The sequence below is a fragment of the Corvus hawaiiensis genome, chromosome 5 (assembly GCF_020740725.1).
Source record: "Corvus hawaiiensis isolate bCorHaw1 chromosome 5, bCorHaw1.pri.cur, whole genome shotgun sequence".
Classification (NCBI taxonomy): Eukaryota; Metazoa; Chordata; class Aves; order Passeriformes; family Corvidae; genus Corvus; species Corvus hawaiiensis.
The window spans coordinates 32,321,160-32,347,793 of NC_063217.1; the positions used below are offsets into that span (position 1 = coordinate 32,321,160).

General features: G+C 37.0%; 1 protein-coding gene and 1 long non-coding RNA gene across 10 annotated transcripts in view; one reads left to right on the top strand and one right to left on the bottom strand.

Annotated features, from left to right (window-relative positions):
• Positions 1-17,880: 17,880 nt before the first annotated feature.
• Positions 17,881-26,589, bottom strand: LOC125325771. The gene is made up of 3 exons (XR_007203536.1): positions 26,414-26,589; positions 24,298-24,435; positions 17,881-19,864 (listed from the first exon to the last, which is right to left on the bottom strand). It is a non-coding gene; the product is annotated as an uncharacterized LOC125325771 (long non-coding RNA).
• FAT1 (FAT atypical cadherin 1) overlaps positions 25,779-26,634 on the top strand; it is a 108,402-nt gene continuing 107,546 nt past the window's right edge. For 3 of the 9 annotated variants that reach the window (XM_048303122.1, XM_048303124.1, XM_048303125.1), the window contains exon 1: positions 26,114-26,202. The gene's annotated coding sequence lies outside the window, so the exon portion shown is untranslated. Of the gene's footprint in view, positions 26,203-26,634 lie in introns of all 9 variants that reach the window. The other 6 variants (XM_048303127.1, XM_048303126.1, XM_048303130.1 and 3 more) reach the window with 3 other exon arrangements.

The following is a 26,634-nucleotide window of genomic DNA, read 5'->3' on the forward strand; positions in this document are numbered from 1 at the left end:
GTTCCCATGAAGAAAGCTTGCATATCATGGTTACTGTGTATATGTATATATATTCTTGATTATACTTCATATCTATTGGGATCCTCATATTCACTAAGAATAGTGAACATTTCCAGAGGTGCTGTAGTAAATAGCAACTGTAGAAAAAGCACCATTGTTTGCTCCAATACTTATAATCCTCCTTCAACACCACCTTCCCCAACCCAAACTAACAACTAAAGCAAAACGATTGTTTATTTGAAACTGTTCAGAAAGTTGGAAAAGACCTCCAAGGTCATCAAGTCCAAGCTTTGACCAAAACCCCCCATGCCAACTAAACCATAGCACGAAGTGTATTTGTCTTCTAAACACTTGCAGGGATGGTGACTTCACTTCACTATCCTCTTCCAATGCTTAACCACTCTTTCGGTGAAGAAATTTTTCTTAACATCTAACCTGAACCCCACCTTGGCTCAGCTTGAGGCTGTTTCCTCTTGTCCTATTGCTAGCAGTCTGGGAGGAGAGGTTAATCCCCACCTCCAGCCTTGCCACCATCATGTTTCTGTGATTCTTCATTTCTTAAGAAATTTTAATCAAGATTCCCAAAAGGGAAATGAGTCCCATTTTTATTCCAGAATTTCATTAAACTAAATGCTTATTTCTGCAGACTACTGTTGACTTGGGATGTTGAAATTAAAAACATATTTCTCCTGTTTATTGAGAAGGTTATGGAAAAAAGCACAGACCAGAATGATCAGAATTCAGAAACAGTGACAATATTGGAAACCTTCTATATTAAGACACTTTACAATATACCCAGCAGTCAATTTTTAAAATTAGCCCACCAATGCTAAGATATTTCCTCATGATAAATAAATGCCTCCTATAAAATCAGAGAGCCCATTAAATGCATATATTCTAGTTTTTAAATAAAACCGAGCAATATAGTATATGATTTTGATATTGCATTTGTAAACTTTTGATATGAGGCTTACTGCTATTGTTTCAAATAACCCAGGTACCCTATATGTAAATGTCATATAAAATGGACTCCAGTCAATTCCTAAGAGGGCCCAAAATACTCTCTCTGGTTGAAGAAAAATGCATGGAAAAGAAACATACGCATTGGGGATTCTTTTCCTCTAGTAATTTGATTTGACAATGTGCTGGGTGCTTGCTATTATTTCTTATTTCAGTTGTCCCCAGTTTTCAGGAAGGAGTTATCATCTCTGTCATTTAATGCACTGCAATTCCATAAACATGAATGGGGATAATTTAATGAATATTCTGATGCTAGGTGGATCTTGGTGGTGAAACTGAACAGAACAGAGTAGGAATTAGATCAATAGAATTGCAAACATTAAAAAGAAGGAAATTGCTTCACAGTTACAGTACTAAGCTCTTCTAAATTTTATTGTGTAAAACGCTCTTCATGCTATTTTAATTAATAAAACTGTTATCTACAATTTCATTAAATAAAATCCATGTGTCTATTATTCAGGTTGAAAAATGGTGGAAGTCCCTTAAATAATGGAACAACTTGAATAGAATAAAAAAAAAGCATCAGAAATGCTCCATCTGTAAGGATTTTATTAGCTCTTCTATTTCTGTTCAAAGTCAGTTAGTATATCCTGCATGGGAAACAGTATTTAAATTAACTTGGCTGTCTTTGCATGAAAGATGATGTGAGATGACTATGCGAGCTTTTCAGCTTTCCAGCAGACTGGCAATAACAAAAACCAGCAACATTGTTTATATCTTAGTAATAACATCTCTTTCTGTAATCAATATTTGTGCATTGCTTAATTTCAAAAGAGCCCACTTTCTTAGGATTGCTTAGAGATGAGCAGTGAAGGAGTTGGAGAGGCACTATATTACACCAAAGGAGAGAGAGAGCTGCACTATATTATACCTCAGATTCTTGGTATTTCAGATAAAATTGTCTTTTATTCTTTTTGGTGGAAGATAAATTGCCATGGTGTATGGTTGTGAATTATAAATAAGTATACGGGCAGTCTTTTTAGAACACCTTTCTAACACTAAGACATTTGCATGTCACAATTACTGACCTGGAGCCAAGCTGAGTTTTGCTGGTTTTCCTCCAATAATCTGGAAAAAATTCAAAGGACCTCATGATAAATTATAAAACTCCAAGGCTGAGTCTAAAGCAGAGTTACTGGCAAATGCCATGCTGATTTACCTGACATTAAGATGAACATGCAAAAAGACGAATGGAATAAAAACTTTTTTCATCACAAGGCTAACTCCACTCTTTACTAACAGCCCTGAAATTTCACCACCTTAGCTAATATACAGCATCTGGATAACTCATTATCTAGGGTATAGATTTTTTCTATTGGACCTGATTTGACTTTTACTCCACCACGCTCATTTGCAGGCACTAGTGGAAATCACCCTTAACCTTACAGGTGCCTTCCAGTGCTTCTTAACAATGCTGTTCATTATTTTCAAATAAACCACTGCTGATCAAATCAGCAACAGATCTAATTTTCCTTAACACATTTGTGGCATTAGGAGCAAAATTATAGAATAAATCATTATTAAAGTAAAATATTTAAAGCAAGAACTTTATCCCATTGTTCTGTGCACCTAAATAGACTCATATATTTTCCAAATTTTATTGGAATTTCTTTCAAACCAGTTTTAACTCTGCACTTGTGTCTTCACCTAGAGTACCTCAGAATGACAAAAAAACCCAAAATAAACAAAATGCGTAAGTGCTTTAAATTCTGATACAGTTCAAACATATTCTATTTCCTGTCTCAAAATGTTTTTACCTGCTCTGAACCTTTTACTGACAATTTTAAAGATAGGATTTAGAGAATTAAGTAAAATATATGCCTTAAAGCCCAATTCAATTTCCTAAGTTTCACAGAATACTACCCTACTATTTAATAAAATATCATACTGTGTTTGTCACAGGGAGCAGAAGTGATAGGAGAAATATTTTCCTTCATTTCAGCGCAGATCACACAAACCTAATTAGGATAAATATTTTTCTTAAATTAAGTTCATAACAAAATTTGTCACAGGCAGTTAAGAAAATATGTAGACAGTATGTCCAACAGAAAATATTTGCTGAAACTCTTCTAAGTTTTGTTTATTTTTGCATAATTTACATATCATATAGTCTATGTTATTCATATATAGCAACAGGAATCCAAGTTGTATGAGGGTTTACTCATCAAGTCATTTGTAGTTACTCTTCGCATGGTGTATTCATCTGTTCAGGAGAACTGTCCATTCAAGATTTATATCTGATAAAATATAGATTGGTAATTGACACCCATGACATGTCTTTCACATAAATTGGGTGGCTGTCCCTTGGTAACAGTTTAATGCTAGCTAAAAATGATAACACTCTGAAGAACTTCTGCAGTTTGTGGTTTTGCACAGGAAGTGCAAGTGAATATAACAGTCTGTGATCTTTCTCAAATTATTTTTACAACTTTAGTGAATCACTGTATCACTGTAGGTGGTTTAGTACACTTACAATAGGAATCAAGAAATACTTTTAGCTATTTTGAGTGTGGAAAAAATAATTTCAACAGGAAATTTATGTCAATAATAATAAGATTTTGTATGTAAGATTTCTCCTGTCGACAGAAATATGTCTTTTCCATATTTTGAAATATGGGAAACATATTTCAAAAACCTAAACAATTTAATAAAATCCCCAAACACTAACCCACTTTTTCTTTTATTTTAAGGCCTGCCTAGTGGGTTAGGAGATAAAAAGCAGGTATGATTTTTATTTCTCCCTGCTAGATACAATTGCAGATTTAGAGAACTGCATGCTTTCCTTTTCGAGACAATGTTTCAACTCTCAATACACAGAATCCTGAAAGCAATGAAAGAATGAAAAAAAAAAAAAAGAGAGAGAAAGGAAGCTTGACAGCTGTTATTTTTAGTTAAGGATATTATAGTTTATAAAGAAAACTCCCAGAGAAGAATGCAATGTTTATGTGCACATTCCTTACAGATGATAGTCATTAAAGAGAGGCTTTGTGGTTAACCCCTGTCAATGGGAATGTATGGATTCTGGTAGGAAAAAGAATTATACACTACCACAATTTGTAGGAAAGTTTTATTTTCAAAGTATTGACTACATGCTTATGAAAAAAGAAGTTTGAGGAGAGCAGTAGGGAAGCGAGGATTTGTTCTTGCTCTTCTTCAGATCAGTAGATGAAATAAGCCCCTCTTGATTTAATAGAGGAATATCTAGTTTAGGAAATTTTCTGCTTAAGGTAGAGAGCCTTTTCTAATTTTATATTCAATTTACAGTACATTTCTATATCATCAACTTAGGGTACTTTTTAAGAAAAAAACCAATTAATTTTAAATGTTTTACAGCAGCTTCTCTAGGTCAGAAAGATATTTTGGTAAATATCAGATGTTTGGCTATTATGATTCCCTTAGGGTTTACTTTGTATCAACAGCTTAATAAATTATTCTGTAACAGAAGCTGGATCAGACGCATATAATTATTTAAAATTGTAGAATAATAATCACTACTGTCTCAAGCAAATCATAATATTACAATGAAAATGCTTTCCTCCTCTATTTGATGGATTGACTTTCTGAAGAAAAAATAAAATAGAATGACTGAATGAATGACAGAATCATGGAAGAAACTCCCTTTGGGGTTTTCATAAAAAATTTTTCTTTCCAGCAGTCATATAGCCCTTCTGTCACTTCAACTAGGATGAAACAATATAAAACAATTTGCACAGTATTCCACATGGTATTGCACATTGATACAACTCCCCCAGAAGTCTGAACACACACCTAATCTTAATCAGGTAGTAATAAGCTTTAAAGAGAAAGAAGCTGATATATAAAGTTTAATCTCTCATGTCTTAAGGACAATCAGGGCTAAGTTTCAAAAAGATGATTTAAAAAGCCATGTAAAAAACTGTACTGTGGCTGAAATAGTCATTTTTGCAGAAAAAATTATGAGATATACAAATATATGCATGCACAAATCCAACTATTTTGTAGGAACAAATAACTTGTCCAGTTTTAATTGCATTTGATATTGCATAACAGCAGATATCACACATGAGCAGAATTTTGAAAAAGCACATTCTCAGAGGAAAACTGAGATTGTGCTTTATAAAATTATTAGAATGTCTCTGAAGAATCATCTGATGTTCTAGGATTCTCATTAAGTGGGTTACATTCTGAAATGTTCCAATGTTAATTGTCCCATTCTCATTGAAGTCAATAGCAATCAGTGCTGATCTGTACAAAAGATTCAACCTTATTTAGGCAATTTTTTGGTTTTAGGCGCTTTCTTCACTGAAAGGATAGTTAAGCCCTGGAATGATCCAGGGAAGCAGTAGAGTCACCATACCTGGGATTGTTCAAGAAATGAGTGGATGTGGCACTTAGTGCCATGGCCTAGCTGAAAAAAGTGGCGATTGGTCAAGGATTGGACTCAGAGTTCTTGGAGGTCTTTTCCAACCTCAATGACTCTATGATTCTATTCTACCATCTCCAACTACCTAGCGTAGCATCTTAACCTGCCTATGGGAGGAACTGCTTGTGTGAAGTTAACTGGGATATCTTTGATACAGCATGGCACAAGGTGGTGTAGAAACATCCTGCTGTAAAGCAGCAGAGGGGAAGTGACCAGCTGCTGGAGATGTCACTGCTGGTGTTCTGGAGCATGCTGTATGATGGATCTTTTAATTTTGGAAGATCGCAGTGAGTTAAAAAAGCTAAATAAACATTGGGTTTCAATCCGCTAGTGTTACATCTTTGCATACAGAGTTGATACAGGCCCAGATCATCAGTTGTTATTAAGTGGGTATCAGTGGAGCAACATGAACTTGAAGATGCCTTGATTTACACTTGAAGTTTGTTTGGGTTTGGATTGATGGCTTAGGGTTTTTGTTTGGTTTGGTTTTTCTAGTTGTTTTTTTTCGGGGGGGGTGGGGGGGGGGCAAGTTGTCCTTCCCATTTCTTATCTTATAATCTGTGGTTTTTATATCTTTAGTCTGCCCATCTGCCCAGCCTTCTCTTTACCTATTCACCTATGTTTGGGCACTACATGTTGTTGTAGGATGTGAATTAACTTAATATATAAACCTCAAAAGGTAATAATCCCATCTTGCAAGACTTTGTTTAGACCTCATCTAAAATCAGCATGAGCAGGATATGTAAGACTGGAAAAAAGACTTAATGAGGACAGACTTAATAATATACAACTACATGAAGGGTTAGTGGGGGAAGTGAAGATATGAACCAAGAATGAACTCACCTTCATTGCTGTATTCAAATATAAATTGTATGCATAACCTAAAATGATGAACACAGATATGAAAGGGGAAGAAAAAGGGAAGTGTTTAAAGTTTGTTGAGACAGAAAGAGATGTGCCAAAATTTTGCACACAACATTTATTATTCTTACTCTAACCATAAAATAACTGTATTGTATCAGTTCCTCCTTACAAAAAATAGGAAAATGCTGAGACATGGGAAAGAAAAGCCTGGTAAAAAACATTCCTCAGTTACAAATGCAGCACTGCATTACATGGTGTCACTGCTTAAAACATAAGAATTATTTCAAACCCTTTCTGCAGTTTCTAAAAGGCCTTTAACTGTATTGTCACCACCAGACAAATCATGTCTTTTTCTTTCTAACTGGAAGATGCAACTTTATAACTGAATTAAAAAGCTACTGTGAAACAATGATCCAGAGCACTGTCTGAAAACATTTATTAGGACAGTCCTTCATTCTGTGGTTGTATATGCTCAGGGCACAGTTTTTGACAGGGACTAATGGAAAATTACATTTTGATGTCTAAAGATAGTTGCGAAAACAAGAGAGAAAAAATTGATTTTTTTTTTTTTTCAGTGTATTACAGTGCTTTGTAGTGGGAAAGAGCTGCTTTTAAAATAGTAAGATGCAGATGAGGGTGTGTAATCTTACCACCTCCTCTCTTAGAAGGCAGAGCAGAATGATAGCAGGGAATTTGAAAACTTTAAAATTAGATAAGAAAGGATGAAGAAATGTTCTTCCCCAGAGAAAGCAGCCGATGACAAAGGTGGTATCTGTCATTTTACACTTCAGCAGTAATTAACCAGATCTTAGTCCCTACAACCATACTTACAGGTTAATCAGACTTGCCAGTCCTGGACTTCTCATGTTTTGCTAACTTCTTCTATAACCGATGCTGCTACTAAGCATAGATTCCAATTCTTGGATTCCTTGTCTTGTTTAACTAACCTAGTATTCAATTTTTAGAGAGGTCTCTGTCTGGAAGTATAAAGAACATGCCTTACATTTTTCCCTCACAATGCACGTTATTTACTATAAGGAATTTTGCTAGTGTTCACTTCCTGAAGAAAAAGAAATAAACAAATATTTATATATCTATGTATCTCTTTACTTAAATATACACATATATGAAGATATATTTATATAGTAAAACATATGCATAAAGCATTTCTCAGAATCTAATATCAACCAGAAGAGGAGGAGATGCAACTAAAAGAAAAAAAGCAGATCACTCACTTCACTTCTCATACTAAGGAATAGCATGGTTTGATAACAACAGAGCAGTGGTGGAACTATACTGGAAAACAAAGACTATAAATTAGACTGGGTGTTCCAGAGATGGGCAAGGGACTGAGCCATAATCCAAGTTTTGAAGGACCTGACCCATGCAGCCTCTCACAGGTCTCAGCAACGGAGTGTTTGGGGTCTCTGTGGCTTTTCACACAGCTCAGATGATGAAGAATATGAAATAGGATTAAGATATGCTTCTCCAGTTTTCTTACACTTCTATGCTTTTTTTCTCTTCTGATGTCCCCAGACAATTCAGGACATAAAGAAGCCGGTTCCCACTCAGATGCATTGTAGAGAGACATTGTCTCTGAAGTTCTGCTACCACACAATGATCCCTTCTTTACTCACTGCAATTTGAGGAGATCACCACGGCAAATGTGGGAGATCTTGAGCACAGGAAAGTGTGCAGATGAAAAGAAAGGAAGACAGACCCAGATGATACACAGCATTTACAAAATACCCATTAAATGAAAACTTTTTCTAAAATCCCTAAGGTAAAGCCAGGTTGTGCCACAGAGTTTAGACATTTGAACCTAAAGAATAAGTAGAGAAAGGTAATCTAAAATCAGTTGAAACTGGGAAACAAAACAAAACAAAACAAATAAGCAAACAAAAAAATTCCTTATTCAACCTTCTGTAAACAATATGAGACCAAAGACTATAAACTCTTGATTTTATAAACCTGAGCTACAAAGCAAGGGCCAAGTTATTGGTATGTCACTTCTCTTTGAAATTAATTTTATTCTGCAGTTCAGCACAATTAAATCTTTGTCTTTAAGACATCAGTGGAAAGGAATGGGAGTTATTTGCTTTTTTTTTCCTCCCCCCTCAATGACATGTCTTCAGTAGCAGACAGGAATTTGCCCTCTGTTTTCAGTTTGTATAATATCATACTGTGCTTAAATAACCTACAGGGTGAAATTCAACCTGATGCAGCTTCAGTTCCTTCAGGAAAATACAGTTCTATTTTCCTTAGCAAGTTACTCTTCTGAGGTTTGATATAACATCTGAAATATTGCATTTTAAGGATCAAAGGAAATGTCACCCATGGGGTACAGTGATGCTGAAAAATACAGAAGCCACAACTCCTGACAGAGGAACAAAGTTTAAATAAAGATACAACAAACCCAACAATGCTGGGTCACAGTACACTGAGAAAAGTCAAGCAAACAAAAATGGGTCATGCTCCACTTACAGTCCTACAAACTACACCAGTAAACATCCTTTGAACAACAATAACTTTAGTCTACTTTTCTAAATGTTCAATGTATGTATTTTCTTTAGACAGAATCATATAAACAAGGCTTGTTTTTTTCTCTGAAGAGTTGCCTTTTTTTCTTTTCTGTCTATCTATATAATTGCTATGCACAATGGAAGCTCTGTTTCAAAGTTAAATTCAAGTAAGGAGGACTAATTAGTCAAATTTCTAAAAGGGTTAAGCTAGTCCACCTAAGTCTCAAGTACAGGCAGATAGGGCAGTCCTAGAATGTAAAGATGAAAATCAAATTTAAAAAAAATAAAAAATTACAGAAGATAAATTTTGGGATTTCTTATCTTAAAACAACTGTGCAAGCAGTACATAATTGCTACAAAAGATTGGTTTTTTCACAGCAAAGGATGTATCCAGTGAATGCATCATTGCTTTGCTTTTGTGTTATTCAATGTCAAACCTAACTTCTGCTACTGTATCTCTTATTCAGAGGAACAGTGTGTGGATCCGTAGACTGAAAACAGTTGACATAAGCAGAATGCTGTTTGCAAGTCTGCTTGGTCAGTCTTCTCATATTATTCACAACAGGCATTGAGGTCACATAGTGCTTTTTTGCATCTTGCTGGATGATTTGAATTTATTTTAAACAGGAGGATAATAATAAACAACAGGCAGTAATTAAGACCAAATGCTGCTGTATCTACTAATGCTTTTAAATGTGAAAATCAGATCTGTTTGAACTAATTTGTATTTTGAAGACTTAATGAGTTACTTGGATTCCAACTACACCTTTTTACCTGAGGAGAAAGAATATATTGTCTAGTCTTTGGGAAATATTTATTCCTACTTAGAATTAAACTATAGATAGAAAGTCTACAGATCTTAGTATTTGTACAAGAGAAGCATTCATTTTTCTGACATTCATTTTTTCCTTCAGAAATCCTGTAGTTGGTAGAATCATGTTCTCAAAATACTGTAAAGTCTGTGCTTCTCAGCGAGCCTCTTCACCCTTAAAGAGCTTCCTTCTAATTAAACTTTATGTTAACAACTGAATGCAGACAGGTTTTCCTGCCTTCAATTATATGAAGTTAGTAATTCACTGGCTATATGCACATTAATTTACCTAGAACTTAATGGAATTTGCCTACCCAGTTTCAATTGATACTCACATTCGCAGAGCTATGCTGAAACTCCATTCACATTCCATATATTCTTGCCTGGTGAAAAAATAGTTGCACATGCATGTGATTGCCTCTTTGGATCCTTTTCAAAGCCTTCTTTAGGAATCTGAATACGCCCTTCTGTGGGAAAAACTGCAGAAACAAAAAAAGGAATGAAAAATTCTTTAAGACCATCCTTCCTCCCAGAAGTTTCTCAGAACCTGATTGAGGGCTTCAGATATAAGGGATCCTAAAAGAGCAGAAACGATCAAAGCCTCCAGCATCAAAACATTTTGGTTTCACCTTTCACTGCACCTCCTACTTACAGCTATTGGTGTAAAAAGAGTAAAGCACAGAGACAGAGGACACGCAGCCCTGGGAAAGATGTTTAAATGGGATTCCACCCTGGAGGAAGCCTGGCAGAAAGGTTATCTAAGTTGTACTATTTTTCTGCTTTGATCCCTGCTGGGAAAATACACACCTTTCACTTTCTCAACATCTGCCATCCAGAGAAACTGCAAAGTATCTGCATCTACAAAAGAATTGTATGTTCTATATATACATGCACACAAATATACTCAAACATACTGAGAACATAAACCAGCAGATACTTACAGTGATTCATTCACTGTGAAATCATTCTCTGCCAAATCAATGAGTTACTTCTGTGCAACTGAAGGTAAATTTCACTCATTGTGGATGATTAATATCGATTGTGTTTGGCAGGATTATGCCAAAGAGTAAATGAAAAAAAAATTGTATATTATGCATGAATGGTATTGTAAACATCACAGGCTATACTGTGAAGGGTATCTTTAAAAATTTAGTTCTGAAACACTGAATTTTGGAAACAGTGAAAGAAGTCGAAGCACTTGGCTATAAGAAAATTTTCATTAGAAAAGTAGGTTTGTTGTATGCTTCCTATTATACCTAGATCAAAGAAGCATATGATGTGCCTCATGATTCTAAATAATATTATGTTTGTCCCCAAGGTGTTCACATATCCTAAAGGAATTGGCAATATAAATCAATTGCTGTATAGGTGTAAAGTATAATAAATGGATCTTGGTGTACCAGCTATTACAAATTATCGCTCTGCATGTTTCACTGATTGGTATGAGAGCATCTCTACTGACTTTTACAGGATGGTCAGGGAAGTTCATGTATGTTCTGCCTGCTTATGAGCTGAATTGCTGAAAAGCCTTTGTAAGAAGAGTGCTTCTCAGACCTCACATAGGATAAATAGCTATGAAGAGGTCAGACATTTAATCTCTTTCCTGATGCTTGAACTGTAGGTGTCTGTGTTTTTGCATTTGGAAGGGATGAAGAAAAAACAAACAACTGTTCATCCATTGTTATTAATCATTTACAGTGAAGTAACTATCCCACATTTGTATGAGCTAAATCTAGCCAATGTGCAATTAATTAGATGTGAGGATCAAAGCTCCTTGTTCCTTCTGATGTATTATTTTTATAATATATTTTTAAATGTTCTGTCTTTTCTTTTTATGCCATCAAAGAATAATAGAATGGTATGTGACGTGATCGTAGATGTTCACACTGAGTCAATACAACACATGCAGAGGTTGAAGCTAAATAAGAATTTTTGTACTAATTTATTCCTTATGTAATTTACAGAAAATTCTGGTAAAGAAGGTCATTCAGAAGGACATACATTTATTTCTATGAACTTAGCTCATGGGTTATAATTGTCAAGGACATTTAAAGGACAAAAGTGCTCAGCATAAAACTTAAACAATTGGTTATTCGTCAGATCTGTGAGGAGGATTTTTAGGTGTCGGTGTTTTTTTGGTGGGGGATGGCTTGTTTTGGTTTTAGATTGTTTTGTTTTGGGGATTTTTTTGGCCAGGGAATCCAAAACATCATAGCTTTATTACTTTCCCATCTTTTTAATATCAAAGAAAGGGCACATTGGTCCAAGTGGTTCTCATTAAATGCTTGGAATATGATTACAGAAAATCCCTTCATGGCAGTTCTTGCTTTGCAGGCCTTAGGGGGTGTTTGGGAGGGCAGATGATCCTGGGACTATCTGATTTAAGAACCATCTCTTTCTACCTTAGTTACTAACAGAAGAATATAAGAATGGTCTTAATGGATCCATCTGCCCCAGCATTCTGTGGTCTAACTGTGAACAGTAGAGATGCCAAGGGAAGAATTAATTAGAATTAATTAAAAGAATTAATATGAGGTAACAGCTGAACAGGTGGGCCTGGAAGGTTGCAAACAGTGGTACAAAGTCCAGCTGGAGGCCAGTCAGGGTATACCCAAGAGGCTGATACTGGCACCACTGCTCTTTAACACGTTCATTAATGACCTAGTCACTCCTCACGCGAGGAGAGGCTGAGAGCTGGGACTGCTCTGCCTGGAGGAGAGACAGCTCAGGGGGGATCTTATCAATGTGCATAAATATATGAGAGGGAAAGAAGATGAGGGAACCTACCTCTTCTCAGCGGTGCCTAGTGAAAGGACAAAAGGCAGTGGGCACAAAGTAAACACCTCAAGTGCCCTCTGAACATAAGAAACACTTTTTTACTGTGAGAATTGTCAAACACTGGCATAGGTTGCCAGTCATGGAATCTCTATATTGTTGCAGATATTCAAAACTCAACCGCACACAGTGCTGGACAACCAGCGCTAGCTGACCCTGCCTGACCAGGAGGTTTAAACTAGGTGATTTCACATCCCCTTCAATCACTCAGAGATTCTGTGTGATCCTGTGACAACAGAGATGTCTTGGGAAGAATATTAATGTAAGGTAAGCACACAGAGATATTTCCCCTGACACTCTGTCTTGGGAATTTCTTTAAGGCAGAAATGGTGTTTTGATATTTAATAGAACAGTCATAAATTTCATAATTTCCCAGAAAAGTGTTCTCTCCTTCTTTCTTTCTGCCACCATTCAAACAATGATTACTTAACACTCTGAAAAGGCACTATTTTCAACCTGTCTGCCGACTCATAAGATCCACTGACTAATTTCAGTCTAATATTTTTAACAATATCCCTGCAATCTGTGAGTGTGTTTACAGTATAATTTACACATATGTATGGATGAGTTCAGGAGCAACTCACCATTTGCATTAACCTTTTGAACAAGGTAATTTCTTAACTTGCTACAGTACCTTTGGACACCAATTCCTAATATCTTAGATAAGAGCATGCTAGAAAGCAACACGTAGGAAATCACACTTGCTTGCTGATGTAGCCCAGTTTATTTACTACATATATTTGTGTTAAAAACCCTTAATCTACTAGATCTCTTCAAGGCCTTTTATAATAAAGACAAGCTTTATCAACCTTCAAGATTACAAATTTTTTTCATGTTCTTAGTTTGAGAAAATGTTCATGGAATCTAAAATATTCCCTAGGGATTATTACAGAGTAAGTTTTGAGCAGACATATCTTGAAGTACAGGTGCTGAGATGGCACACCAGTTTTGATTTTTGCTGTTCATTCTTTGCTTTTTTTTAATTATGTCACCCTTTAAGACTTCAGCCCCCAAACCATAAACTATCAGCATGTTATTACACTGCAATAGCACATTACTTTCCTAAATGATGCTTTTCCAAGGCATGAGATAAAAAAAAAAAATTTAAAAGCCATTCACCAGCTTCACTCTTACATAAAAAAGTATAGAAACATGCAGCTGGTTCCAGGGTAGTCTCCTATAAATGTTAATGATTGTTCTGACTTTGCTGAGTTATTTTTGGTGTCTCAGTATTTCACAACTAATAACTTAGGTTATGGCCCTTAGGTGCTTGAATATCAGTAGTATTCAGTGACATTTTGGCATGAAAGTAATTAAAAAATAGGACCTTGGCATGCTAATAAAAGGTCTTTGTGTTTATCTTCCTCACAAAATGAATATACTAAAACCTTCTAACCACAAAGTGTTATTACAAAAACAAACACATTGAAGATTGGAGTAAACAATGGTTATATGATATGTAATAAGAATCTATGAGTTACATACTATTAGCACTGGATTTTGAGAGGGATCAATGATGTAGGACAGTTCCATGCTAAAAGGACTTATACTAGAAGGGCAGCTTTGAAACATTTTTTACTTTTCTTGTGCAAAGGAAATGAAACTAAAATGCCAATAACATCAGATAGTATGCTACTGAACTGCATTTATTTAATCTAATTATCCAATGAATTTAAAAATTCCATTCTTAAATTTTGCTATTTATAGTCAGATAAAGAAAATCCCCAAATTGTGAGTTTCCCTTGCCCAGGTAACCTTCTATCCTACATGTTCCCTAAGAACATTCAGGAGTCTTATATCATGCTCAGACAGTTGTTTCATCTGGGTTCAGAGAGAAATGAAGTGTGTTTCATGGCCACAGATCTAGGAAAAACAATAAAATGAGAGAGAATTAAACAAAGCAGATGGAACTGGGCTTCTCAAGAAATTGAGGGTGTTCTTACTCAGATTGGTCACATCCAAAAAAAAATCTTGTCAAAGCAAACAGACTATATCAACCCAGTTGTGATTAGGAGAGACAAAGGAAAATTGCTTACACAGAACAAACCATCAATTTCTTAAGACAATAGATATACCCAGGCCAACCATTTAATCCTTATCAATAACTACTTTTCCTATGAGGCCACTGAGCGTTACAGCGGCAGCAGTGAATCCTTCATGTTCCCCAGCATGAACAAAAAACATTTGTATTCTGGAATTAGTTGCCAAGCTTTCCTCACTGGTGTTGCATTCTTCTTAGTTACTCTCCTTTAAGTCATTTCTTCACCTTGATGACAGAAACATGGAGCAAATCATGGAGGGATCCCTTTTTAGTACTTTAGGATAGAGGACAAATTGCAAATTCTATTTAATATATCGTTGCTTTCGAACACTCTCATATCATCATCTGGAAATGAAATGCTGCACAACACAACAAAAATTATTTCAAAGGACAGACATCTTTTATGTAGTTTCTGGGGTGGAGGGAAAATAGAGAAAGCAAGGGTTTGGTTTTCTTTTTAAAAAATGCATTCCTGACACTTGAACTGCAAGGAAGAGCATATTTGTGTCTGTCTTTCTGCTATTGTGTCTGTTTCAGGATATATATTAACTAGTGAAAGGGTCATCATGATATTAAGAAGTCAAACAAAATATTTCTTTAATAACAGAATGAACTGCATACATAAATAAACTATGAAGGTCTCACTTAGACTAGACCATGCTATATAGACTAGTTTAAAGAAATATTACAAGATCTTAACCAAATAGAAAAGGAAGCTAAATAGAGCTCAGTCATTGGCTAACTCTTTTTGGTTTTAATAATTCACAGCTGGAAACTTGATAGCTGTCTTCTTAACAAATAAATAATGAAAAAATTTTTCTGTGGCTTGTATGTGACATTTTTCCTGAATTTACCTTAATCAAAAAACACTATTGATTTTTCTATGGTTTAAGACTATGCTAAATATTTTTTGATCTTGAATTTTTTTTAGGGTACAATTCTGCAACGGGTTTTTGCTTATGGAAGGAGCATTGTCCAGTAATAGTTAGAGAATTTCTCCTTACATTTAAGCAGGTAACTTTAAGGAAAAATTATTGTCTGTATTAATCTGCGAATAGTCTCAAAAACTCAAGTCCTCGATATCCAGAGCAACACAGAGGCATGGCAGTACAGGCTTCACTGCATTGCTATTACCCACTTATTTGCATTTTCAGCAAAAATGTTAGTCTTATGATAAAGTCCCTAGAAGTATCCCTTTTCATCTTCTGAAATTTTAGGCATGTATAAAATCTTTTTTTTTTTGCATCCTAAACACATATCTACACAAAACTAGATTAATTCACAAACAAATTTCTTACAGCCAGAGATGAGCTATCAAAAGGCCAGTATTTTCAATCTCCACTGAAATGGGCCACATTCAAGTCAGTGACCTGGCTGTAAAAACTCCACTCTCTCTCCATGGAGTATCCATCATCTCAGATAGCCTTTTTACTATGTAATTATTTATTTCCACTAAACTCTAAAGTACTGTATGATGATTGGGAAAATACAGACAATTTAACTTCCATATTTGATATTTCATCAAAATGCAGAAAACTCTTTCATGATCAGAGCTTTTAGTCTTCTGTGCAGTGATGTTTGCAATTAGAACACAATTAGAATAAATACAAAATAAGAAATACAGTCCACTGTATGTGAAGATACTCTAGAAAAATATTTTAATCAAAACTGAAGACATTCAGTGTTGCCAAATATTAAAAAAGCACAAAATCTTCATAACACATTTTACAAATACAGTTAACATAATACAATCAAGTAGTGCTGTTATAGCCACTGAAATTTAATTATGTATAATCTTTTTTCAATGAGCCTGCCTGATTGAAAACACTCATTTTCATCAGAAAGAAGGACAGAACTAAACAAAATTTTAATAATACTTTTATTTATGCAGTTAGATAGTTGTACAGTCCTTGTCACCATACAGACTAAGCAGTTTAACAATGTATTTTACAGTTTAAATCATGCAAGATGAGAAGACTTGTATGCAGCAATACAATTTCACATAATGTAGTTTCTGCCTGCTGCCTCCAGTAATGAAATAAGAAGATAGCCAGAATATTTCAAGTAGTTCAGTAAAAAATTTATCTCTTGCCAGCACAAACATAGTTACTTACTGAATAAACAAACTTATTCTATTGCGAGAAAGTAGCAAGTCTTTTTCCAGTCTGCATTTTACTTCCATTTTGCAAAGGACTATGAGAGCATTGTGGTAGTGATTTCATGACAAATAATCGCTCAGCTGCTTTTGATTCCCTGGCATACTTCAACCCTGACAGGAAAGTACAGGTGATGATAAATTCTTGCATTTATTTTATATGGTTTTCTTTGGGTCACCAGTTAAAAGTGCTACTGTACAAATGTTTCTAGCTCAACACACACAATCCTTAGAATTGTTTCATTTGAATAGTGTCTTGATAATATAACATATAAAAACGGAAGTGATGGGCTTTACAGCACAAAAATGATAAAAAAATATCTGAATTCAGCGCATTTGCAGGAAGTTTCAAAACCAACACCTGAAACAGAAAGGCCTCTTATTTATATTGAGGAAACACTTGATATTTTGCTGACCTCAGTTAGATTTTCAGCAAAAGTTCAAATGAAAGTGCAGTGGAGTGCCATATTCCTGAACACCTATGGTGGTAACAGTAATAGGAGAGAAAACTAAGCAGGAAGAAAAGTCAATAACTTGAGAGCAGAGAAGGAGTTATCATCAAAGCCAGCCTTCCGTTGTGTACTCAGATTCCTATTACAGTTACAGGATTATAAGTACACAGAAAAGTTGAGACACAGAGCATTAGCAGAAATATCCTTAAAACCTGCTAAAAATGAAAGAGGGGAGGGGAACAGAAGAGAGAAATACAATGATGAGCAATGAAAAACAGGTTTAGGTATGATTTTTCTTCAAAATCATTTAATTCGATACTATGCCTGTAAAATGCCAAATGCCGAATTTAAGGTCATCTTTTTCCTTATTACCCTCCTTTACTAGACTGCTCTTGATTAACTGAAATACATTTTCTTATGATTATTACTTAATCAGTTTCTGTTGGATAAAATACACGTTGAAGTACTCTTTATTCCAGATTTTGGGCAGCACTGCAGCACTGTGATTTATTTTGAATATTGTAATAGGTCTGGTAGAGTGTTTGACTCATCAGCCTTGAATAGTATATCTGATGTTGCTTCCACAGGTCTGAAAAATTCCATCTGTGCAAGATGTATGTAGATGAATGAATCACCACAAGCATTTATTACTGGTTACATCTGCTTTCAAGGTACAAATAGATCTAACTATGCTGGCTAGTTGAAAAATCTGCATGAAACCTGCAAAAATTCCCGGGTACAACGGTGCAACAAAACGCATATATCACAACGGTAAGTTCAAACATCTTAACTGAATGCCAGCTCTGTAACTCACATAGTACCTTTTCTTAACGTGAAAATACTTCCTTCTTTCTCATGAAACTCATCTGCAGAACTCTACCCTGTCTACCTCACCAATCTACTTTCTTCTTTCTGCTCCCTATGTAGACCCTCTTGGCAGATATATCTTTCTCTGTAGTTTGAACTAAAACAAGGGTAATTTTTTCTGAACTTAAAGAAACTGCTTAGGAGTTGTGTTTAGGCGGCATGCAAATTTTATTACACAGCTTCAGCTTCCAAGACACCACCTTTACAAAGACTGTCAATATAAAGTAATAATACAGTAGAATTTTATTTTAAGGACAATTCATGCCTGAAGGCATGCTCTATAACTTGCTGTAGGTAAGCAATGATGTTGCAATTACAAACAGAAAAGGACACAATATATTTCTTGTGACTGACACACTTATATATGCTTATGATGTGAAAATGGGACGCATTGATATTGATTCTTAGTTAGATCCTATTTTGATATATGCTTTTATTTAACAGACATTGCCCTTTATGTGATACCATTTATATGAGGGAATTTTTCCATACAGCCAGAGTGATACAATATTGGGCTGAATGAACACCTCTACAGTGTTCATTATTTGGCTAATTTAAATAGTAATAACCTATCTGATGTGCCATAACAGTACTAAAGACTGTATAGAGTACTAGAGAGAATATAGACTAGAATTTAAACATGGCATAGCTGTATTATGGAAGATGATGTGTTATATTGATCTTGGATATTCTGTGATGCTTTCAATGATTTAGTTATTTAAAATACAGAACTTTGTAAAAAAAGAGAAAGAGTAAAGAAGGCAGCAAATTATATTCTCTTTGTTTATAATGAAAGAGAGACAGAAGGTTAATGTGTGCTGAAAAATAGGAGAAAAAAACAGGTTGTCAAGTCCTATTCAGTAGCACAGAGCATATGAGACAATAGATAATTTTTATACAGAATATATATATTAATTCTTTTATTTGGAAATTTTCTTTTGGCAACACAATTCCTTTGCATACCAGAAAAGAAATGACACTGCTCTATGACAAGAATTGTGATGGAAAGCCAAATCATGTAGAGTGGACAGACCAAGACCTTTTTCTTACACAGAGCTGCCAAAAAAGGATAGTAAATTACCTTCAAATACAGGAAAAGTAGATTTTATTAGCTTTTAAAGTAGAGGATTTCAATTAACAGTGCCTAGGCAAGACAGAAAACAAATAAAAAGAGTTCATAAAAGATTCTTTCTCTGCCCACTGTGCCCTTGCAGGAGAGGTTCTTTTTTCACATGCTGGACTAATTTCAGCTGGATGAGCAATGTTTTGAGAAGTAAAGAACTGCCCCCTAGCACTCATGAAGCCATTGTTCTATCCATGACTCCCTACAGATAACTGTGCATCCTGTTCATAAACTGTCCTTAAAACAGAGACTCTCATCTCCTTGCTATGACGCTGTACTTGAACTAGACATTGACAAGGAAAGGGGACTTGTCATGCTGAGCACCTTCTGTTAGTTCCTTAAATATTCAGGCACTTTCAAGATCCAACAGCCATTCATTGAACTCAGATTCTTTTCATTGATTTAAGTTGGATTTTAATCAATAACACAAAGAAGAACACCATGCAAGCAAAGGAAGAAAAGGTTTTTCCATACATACACTCCTTCTGGATCGGACAACTCAGTTTACAGTAGATAAGATATCATGTAGGATGAGAAATGCTAGTCAGGAGAGTCCTCTCTTACACAGGATGAAATAATATTCCCGAATACATTGAACTCTAGAAACTGGATACATGTACACAAGGCTTAATCAAAAATGAATCCTAATCTTAGTAAAATGGGATTAAAACTACCAGTAAAGGCCAGGAATCTTCATCTTGATGAAATCTAAGGGCTCTTAGCTGTAAATCCAGATTAATTGCAGCAGAAGAACCAGGTATAATATTCCATTCTGTGGAAAAAAACATTGAGTCTTAGTGATGACAGAAAATGTCTTCCTTTCTATCTATCAGTTTTTCAAAATTCTGAATTCATCTAGGTTTTTAACTACTTGGATTTGCAAATCCTAAACCAAACCATAACCTAAGAATAATTAAATCTGGATGAATAAGCTATCTAGTCTTAAGTAAACATGAAGTTTATGACATGGCAGATGTCAGCAGTATACAGTAAATGAAGTTAATTGGGTTCTAGACTTACATGCTATATATTTTAATACTATAGATTTATAAGCTGTAAGTCTAGACCTAGTCTATTAAAAAGGATCAATGACCAAAATAAGAGACTTGATGACTTGGTCTCAATAGACACCCATGCCTTTCCTTTTTTCTCATAATCTGAAGAATTTTGAAGATATTCAGAGTATTACATTCCACCCTTAATCATCCTACACTAAATTAAAACCATCCTACCAACTCAGGAACATTAGGTAAATCCATTGCTTATGCAGAGTCCAAAACTTATTTCAGATGTTTATGAGTACCAGAGTCACTTGGTCCCTCTCCTTCCTCTATAGTTCATCAAACTCTAATTTTGGATTTGGGACCAATTCTAGAATCAAAAGGACCAATACCTTAGTGGCACTTGCACAACATCACTCTTTTACTTCATTCAATCCTATTTAATACTGCTGTCACCCAAGCTCTTACAACTTCAGTGTTGTGATCTCACACCAGCTCTGGGTTTAATGGAACCTGAACAATTAATTCCAACTACTCAAAACCAAGGAAGTCAAATTATCACTATTTTTTAGCACTATGTCACATAAACACCATCTGGATTTCAACTTTTTTTAGTGTTGAAAGATTTGAAAGCTCTAAAAGAGGTAAAAGACCAGCTCAAGAAAACAGGATGTTTACGATCCAGTGGAGAACAGATTTCTTTCATCTCCTTTCGTCCCAGAAAGTCCCAGTCATGTTGGCTCTGGGCTGGTGATAAAATAAGCCTGTGTTTGATAAAATAAAAAATACCAGCCTACATAGCTTAAAGAAATAATTTTAAAATTAACAACTATTATAGCCTAGCCCTTTTCTGATCTTTTCAAACAATTAAACTGTCCTTTAATTAGTTAAATCTAAACTCAATAGTTACTTGTGTTGTAGGCATGAGACTGTGAACCAATGCATTTCTGCCTTGAGATCGGTGGATCTGAACTCTATAGAGCAGTCCAAGCACCACTCAGTAGGAAGATAACATCTGATGGAGAAGCAGACTTAGTCTACCTTGCTGAGCCAGACAACACAAAAACCCCTGCAGATCTCCATCATCTTTCCACCCTAGGGAATTTTGAAGATAAGTGGGATGTTCACTTTTGTTTGGGATGAACTAGCACAAACCATTACCCTATCTTCAATCTAGATCTTTAACCAAAATACCAGTACTGTCCATAACGGTGCAGCTGGTTCTGTTCCAGTTGCCAGTATGGCATAGAGTAGACTAAATGTCATAAAAACAAACTTACATTATGTGATTTTTAAAATTATTTATGAAGGTACATTGGTGAAGAAAAGTGTGATGAGGAAAAGTGGCCTGTTTTTGAAGGGATGTTAAAATATTTCTCAAAAGTTGACATACACAGAGGCAATCTGTAAGACCAAAAGGTTGTAAATGTGAGGCTGCCTAGCTCACTCCTGTTTAAAGAATATATTTCTCCTTCCTGCTGCTAAAAAAACAAAAATGAAAAATCACTCTATAACAGATCAGCTGTCTGTGCCAATTTAAAGGCTTAGAAAATTACTATTGGAATATTTGGATGTCCTCACCCTACTAGTACCTGAAGAACTAGAACCTAGAAACATAAAATGGTCTTTTAAGTATGTTTTAATTTCTTCCTCTGTAGCATTGCTCCAGGTTTTCTTTACTATTACATATGTGTGCATTTAATACATATCCACAAATAGTTGTAGCTTGTAGGTTTAATGATTGAGTTGCCTCAGTAAACTCCTCTTTAGGTTCACAGGGCACACAATAAATTGTCAAGTAGCTGAGATTGTTTAGCATTTCATTATACCAAAGCTGATATATGACTATTATTTTGACATTGCTGCCTTGGATGTCTTGAATAGCCCTATGAAAGAATACCTAATCAAATAGTCGGTGATATTTACGCAGTAATAACTTTCTAGGGCAAAAGAAAGTCAATAAAAATAATTAAAATATGAAAAGTTAAATATCCTTGCTCAAATTCTGTCAGATAAAGAGATGTATGCTAAGGTAATCCTAACGATTTTCAGGGGTTTTGAAAAAGTTTGGCTTAGGTAAGAAAATGTCAGCACTCTCTCAAATGTATATTTCATAGAGCTTGCCCCCTTTCCCCCCTGTAAATGGCAGAAGAGGGGAAGGGGAGGGAAGTGGACATTTGTAGTTCAGCCCAAGTTTTCAAAGAGTAGGCAAGAACAGCCAGAAAGACAGAATTATTTTTTATTGCCTGGGTCTGCATTTACTAGACAGGAAACAAACTAGAGTGGTAAAGGAATATATACCCTTGACTGCAGGCCAGGGAAAGGATAATTATGAAGTTTTGGGGAGTTGTTTTGTTTTGCTTTCCAAAGGCTACAACTAATTGAGGTCTGGAGAGTTCTTCCTAAGACCAGATGAGGAAAAGGAGAACGATCAGAGCAGAGCTGTTACCAAACAGTCTCCTTCTCCCTGTGTAAATGCGGTTCAGATAAAGTACAGGTTTTGTGTTGGCCTTTTGTACTGTACAGAATTTAGTTCTTACTGTAAAACCAATCAGGTCAGTTCATATTTAATTGACAGAGAACTCACTTGAAACTGTGTCTGACCCCTTTACTGAAAAGATATATTTGCCCTCTGTCACAGACCCTCGATGTTTATGGCCCCTTTATTGCCCCTGAGGCACAGGCTGCTATTGTGCTCAAAAGTGCTTTTTTTGAAGCTGCACTTTGTTTAGCAGTTGCAACGGGTTTACCCTCATAAAGACCAAGACGAGTTATCCTCACCTTTGCCATCTCTGAGCCAGTGCAATTCAAAGTGCCAGTTTTGATCTTCAAAGTTTTATGCAGCTGAAGTCACAACTATTAGAAATTATCTTCTCTTTAACAAAATGGGAACTGAGAAATCAGTCCAAAATACTTCAGATATCATTCCCCAAGTGCATACCTCAAGCTGGGAGCAGGAAAATTTCTTTGGAGGACTCTTGAGTTCGGTATTTACTTCCGATCTTACCCAGCTAACTATCAGCTCCTCTTTGTTAAATACATAGCAAACAAGAGATGAAATCTGTGAGGCTAGGTTTTGAGATAAATTAGTGAGAAGAGTGTTAGTGCCATAATGCCTTGGAAGAGGATGATAATGGTTATGATTATGATTATGTGGAAATACAATTTCTATTTCAGTTTTGGGGAAATTCCAAAGTTGAAGGATCCATGTTTCTCTTGAAAAAAAACAGTCCAGTCCAGATAACTCTTTTTGTTTTTTTTTTTTTTTATTGATAGCTGAGCTGAAACTTGTTTCATCTTAGGCAATTTGATAAGGACAGACATATGTTAATAGATGACAGGGACAACCAAACATATTCTGCAACAATGGTTATAAGACTGGAAGATTTTCAGCGACGTGGATGGTGCCCTAGACACCCAAGTGTGATTTCAAGTATTCTCTTTTGTACCTTTCCTATAGGTTAGCAAAAAACATATCACAAAGATACCCTTTCACATTATAGTGAAAGCAAACAATGATTGTAACAGCTTTATTGACACTATTTCCAAGAAAAAAATTAAAGGGCAGAGAAAACACAAAAAGAAAATGGAATATTCAGTAAATATCAAAATGACTTTGTCAATATTATTCAAGATGTTAGAAACCTGTTTTAGAAGGCAAACCTATCTATATTAAGCAGACTTATGAATAAACTTGCCTGGACATCATGGCTCCAACACTTCATGTGAAGTGCTAAGCACCATTACCCACTGTTGGAGAACGATGGCAAACCCCTTTGTTCTTCATCTAAAGTTCTTACTGTCAGCATAGCATGTGTATAGTAGGAAATCCAAATCAGAAGCCTTAAATTTTCTATTATCTTCACCAGACACTATTTAGAGGTCTTCCTGTCCAACTTATGGGACATTATTGCAATTCTGCCACTGCACTTCTCCAGGCATTAAGAATTAAAGTTTAGACAAAGTTTAAGCAATCTGTGGCCCTGACCTTTCACTACTTAACTCAGCAATCAACCACAATATGGTAAGAAATCTGAAAGGTAGGAAATTTCATACACCAAAATTATGAAATATTTGCAACTGTATGGAGTAGAAGTGTGGTTTACATTTGTTTCTAGCCCTTAGCTATAATGGCCTAAAGTATTTCCCTTTTAGCCCTTTTCTGGAATGCTATTTTCAATGCAGTTTATTTTATGCAACTCACTTTGAAGCAGTTTTCACAGAAGAAAAGGTCACTTGGCCCAGTTGCACTTGGATAAGGACTCAGTATAATTCCATTTAGGGTCTTTAGAAAGAAGATGAGATGCTAAATAAATCAGTCAGCTGTGTCTGCTGTGGAAATCTATAAGGACAGAGAATTTTGACATTAAACTTTCCAGAGGTTTGCTCAAAGTGAACATTCCTAGACTGAAATGGCATGTATGCACTGCTTGGAAATGTACTTAGTATTTATATACTGCAGTTTGTATCTGCTCTTCCTAACCTAGAATCCTGCATGCTCATTTGGCTGATAGATTTTAGTGGTGTATCTTATAGGAAATAATGATCCAATGTCTTCAGAAGTCAATTTGACTTTTGGAAGAAGGCCATGACTTTAAGGTCCTTAGGGATAAATTGTTTAGTAAAAGAATATTTTACCTTCTGAGAACCTCAGAGTGCTTTACACTATAATGTACTGTTACACTGTATCTCTCAGGCAAATAACTTTTAAAGCATTTTGTGTAGTTTTCCTAAAATTTTATAAACCACGCCATTCAGGACCTAGTAAGGCCCCTCCTTTCAGCCGATCCCTGCCACTATGCAGTGCAACATCCCCTGAACTTTGTCGAGGAAGAGTAATTGGTGCTGACTTTGAATGAGGGAAAACCACATTATAAATACATCTTGCTTGCTTGTGATGTATTATTTTGTAGAAGGAGCTGCCCTTTTGCACATTTTTGGTGTGCTTTGAGAAATACACCTCCCTTGAAGAAAAAATAAAGGAAGGAAAAAGAAGAAAAAAAAGGAGGGGGAAAAGAAAAAAAGAAGGGAAAAATGAAAAAGAGGAAAAGGAAAAAGAAGAAAATGGAGAGGAGAGGAGAGGAGAGGAGAGGAGAGGAGAGGAGAGGAGAGGAGAGGAGAGGAGAGGAGAGGAGAGGAGAGGAGAGGAGAGGAGAGGAGAAACTCTTGACTTAACGTGGGAGGGAGAGAATGGGAGATTCCCGTGCTCGGCCCACTTGGAGCCTCCCTGTTAAGCTCACGGCTGTGCCCTGCCGAGAAGGAGCCGCCAGGCGCTGCTGCGGGGCGCCCGCAGCGTGCGGCGGGGGCAGCGCCGTCCCGCCGACTCGAGCGGCGTTGCGGCGGCGGAGCCAGCGGGGCCTCCAAGCGGCGGCGGCCACGGAGAGTTGCGGCGGCGGGAGGCCGGGGCGGCGGGGGCGTGCCGGGCACAGCGCCTCACCTGCGGGAGGGAGGGCGGCTGCGGCCCCGGTGCGCGCCGGAGACCCCGCGCGGAGCCGTGTTGGAGCGCACAACTGCGCGCTGCTCCCGCCGCCGCGCTCGACTGCAGCGGCGAGGGCAGGGAGGGGGTGGTGCTGCCGTGAGCAGGGTCCGAGGGGGACGGACAGAGTGCGAAAGAGGACGGAGGGAGAGGGAGGGGGAGAGGGAGGCGGGGGAAGGAGAGAGGGAGGGAAGGAATCGGCGCAGCGTCCCCAGTCTCACTCTCTCCGCTGCTGTAACTCCTCAACTCTGCCTGTTCTTTGCCTGGACATGTCTTAAGAAAGTTGGATCTCTTCCTCCCTCTCGCCTTTCGTCTTCTTTTTTTTTTTCTTCATTCTTCTCCCACTCCCCGTCTATTTTTCCTTCTCCTCCTCGTTCAAGTTTCAAGCAGCGGATGGGTCGGAGCCGACATGCCGCGCTGTGGCGGTGCGGCCAGGCGCCGCGCTGGCTGCGCGCCGGGGCCGCGCTGAGCGCCAGAGCCGCCGCGGGGTTCACACTCTAGAAGCGTGTGGCCACCGGGGCATTGCTCGCGCCTTCTCCAAAGGACAAAAAAGAAAGCGGGGGGAGGAAGCGTGCGGAGATGAACTGAGCTGGAGCGGACTTTGTGAGAAGAGTGCCGAGTCCAGCTGGTCTGGTGAGTTCTTTGTTTAATGAGTTTATTATCAGCAGGGTGCTGAGAGGGATGATTCTCTTGAGAGTTCTAGCGCTCTAATTTCTTGCGTTACTGAAAACAGCCGGGTCTTCGATTCAACCCGTAGTTTTTAAGTGTGTAGTGTGTATGTTTATGTATAAATCAATACGTGTATATATACCCGCACATCGACTGTATGCAAAGCTACGCGTACCTGGAGCTCAAGGGACCCCCAGCTTTACCGCCACCTTCACTGGGAGAGCGAGGCTCAAGTTTCCCGACTCGAAACCCTGCAGCTGGAGCCGGGCTCGCCACCGCGGGGCTACCGGCTCGGCTGTGCTCCCTTCGGAAGAGCCGGGGCTGGGAGCCGGGGCTGAGAGCTGAGGCTGGCTGCCGTGCCCGCCGCCCGTGCGCTGTGGCGCGGCGCCCCCTGCC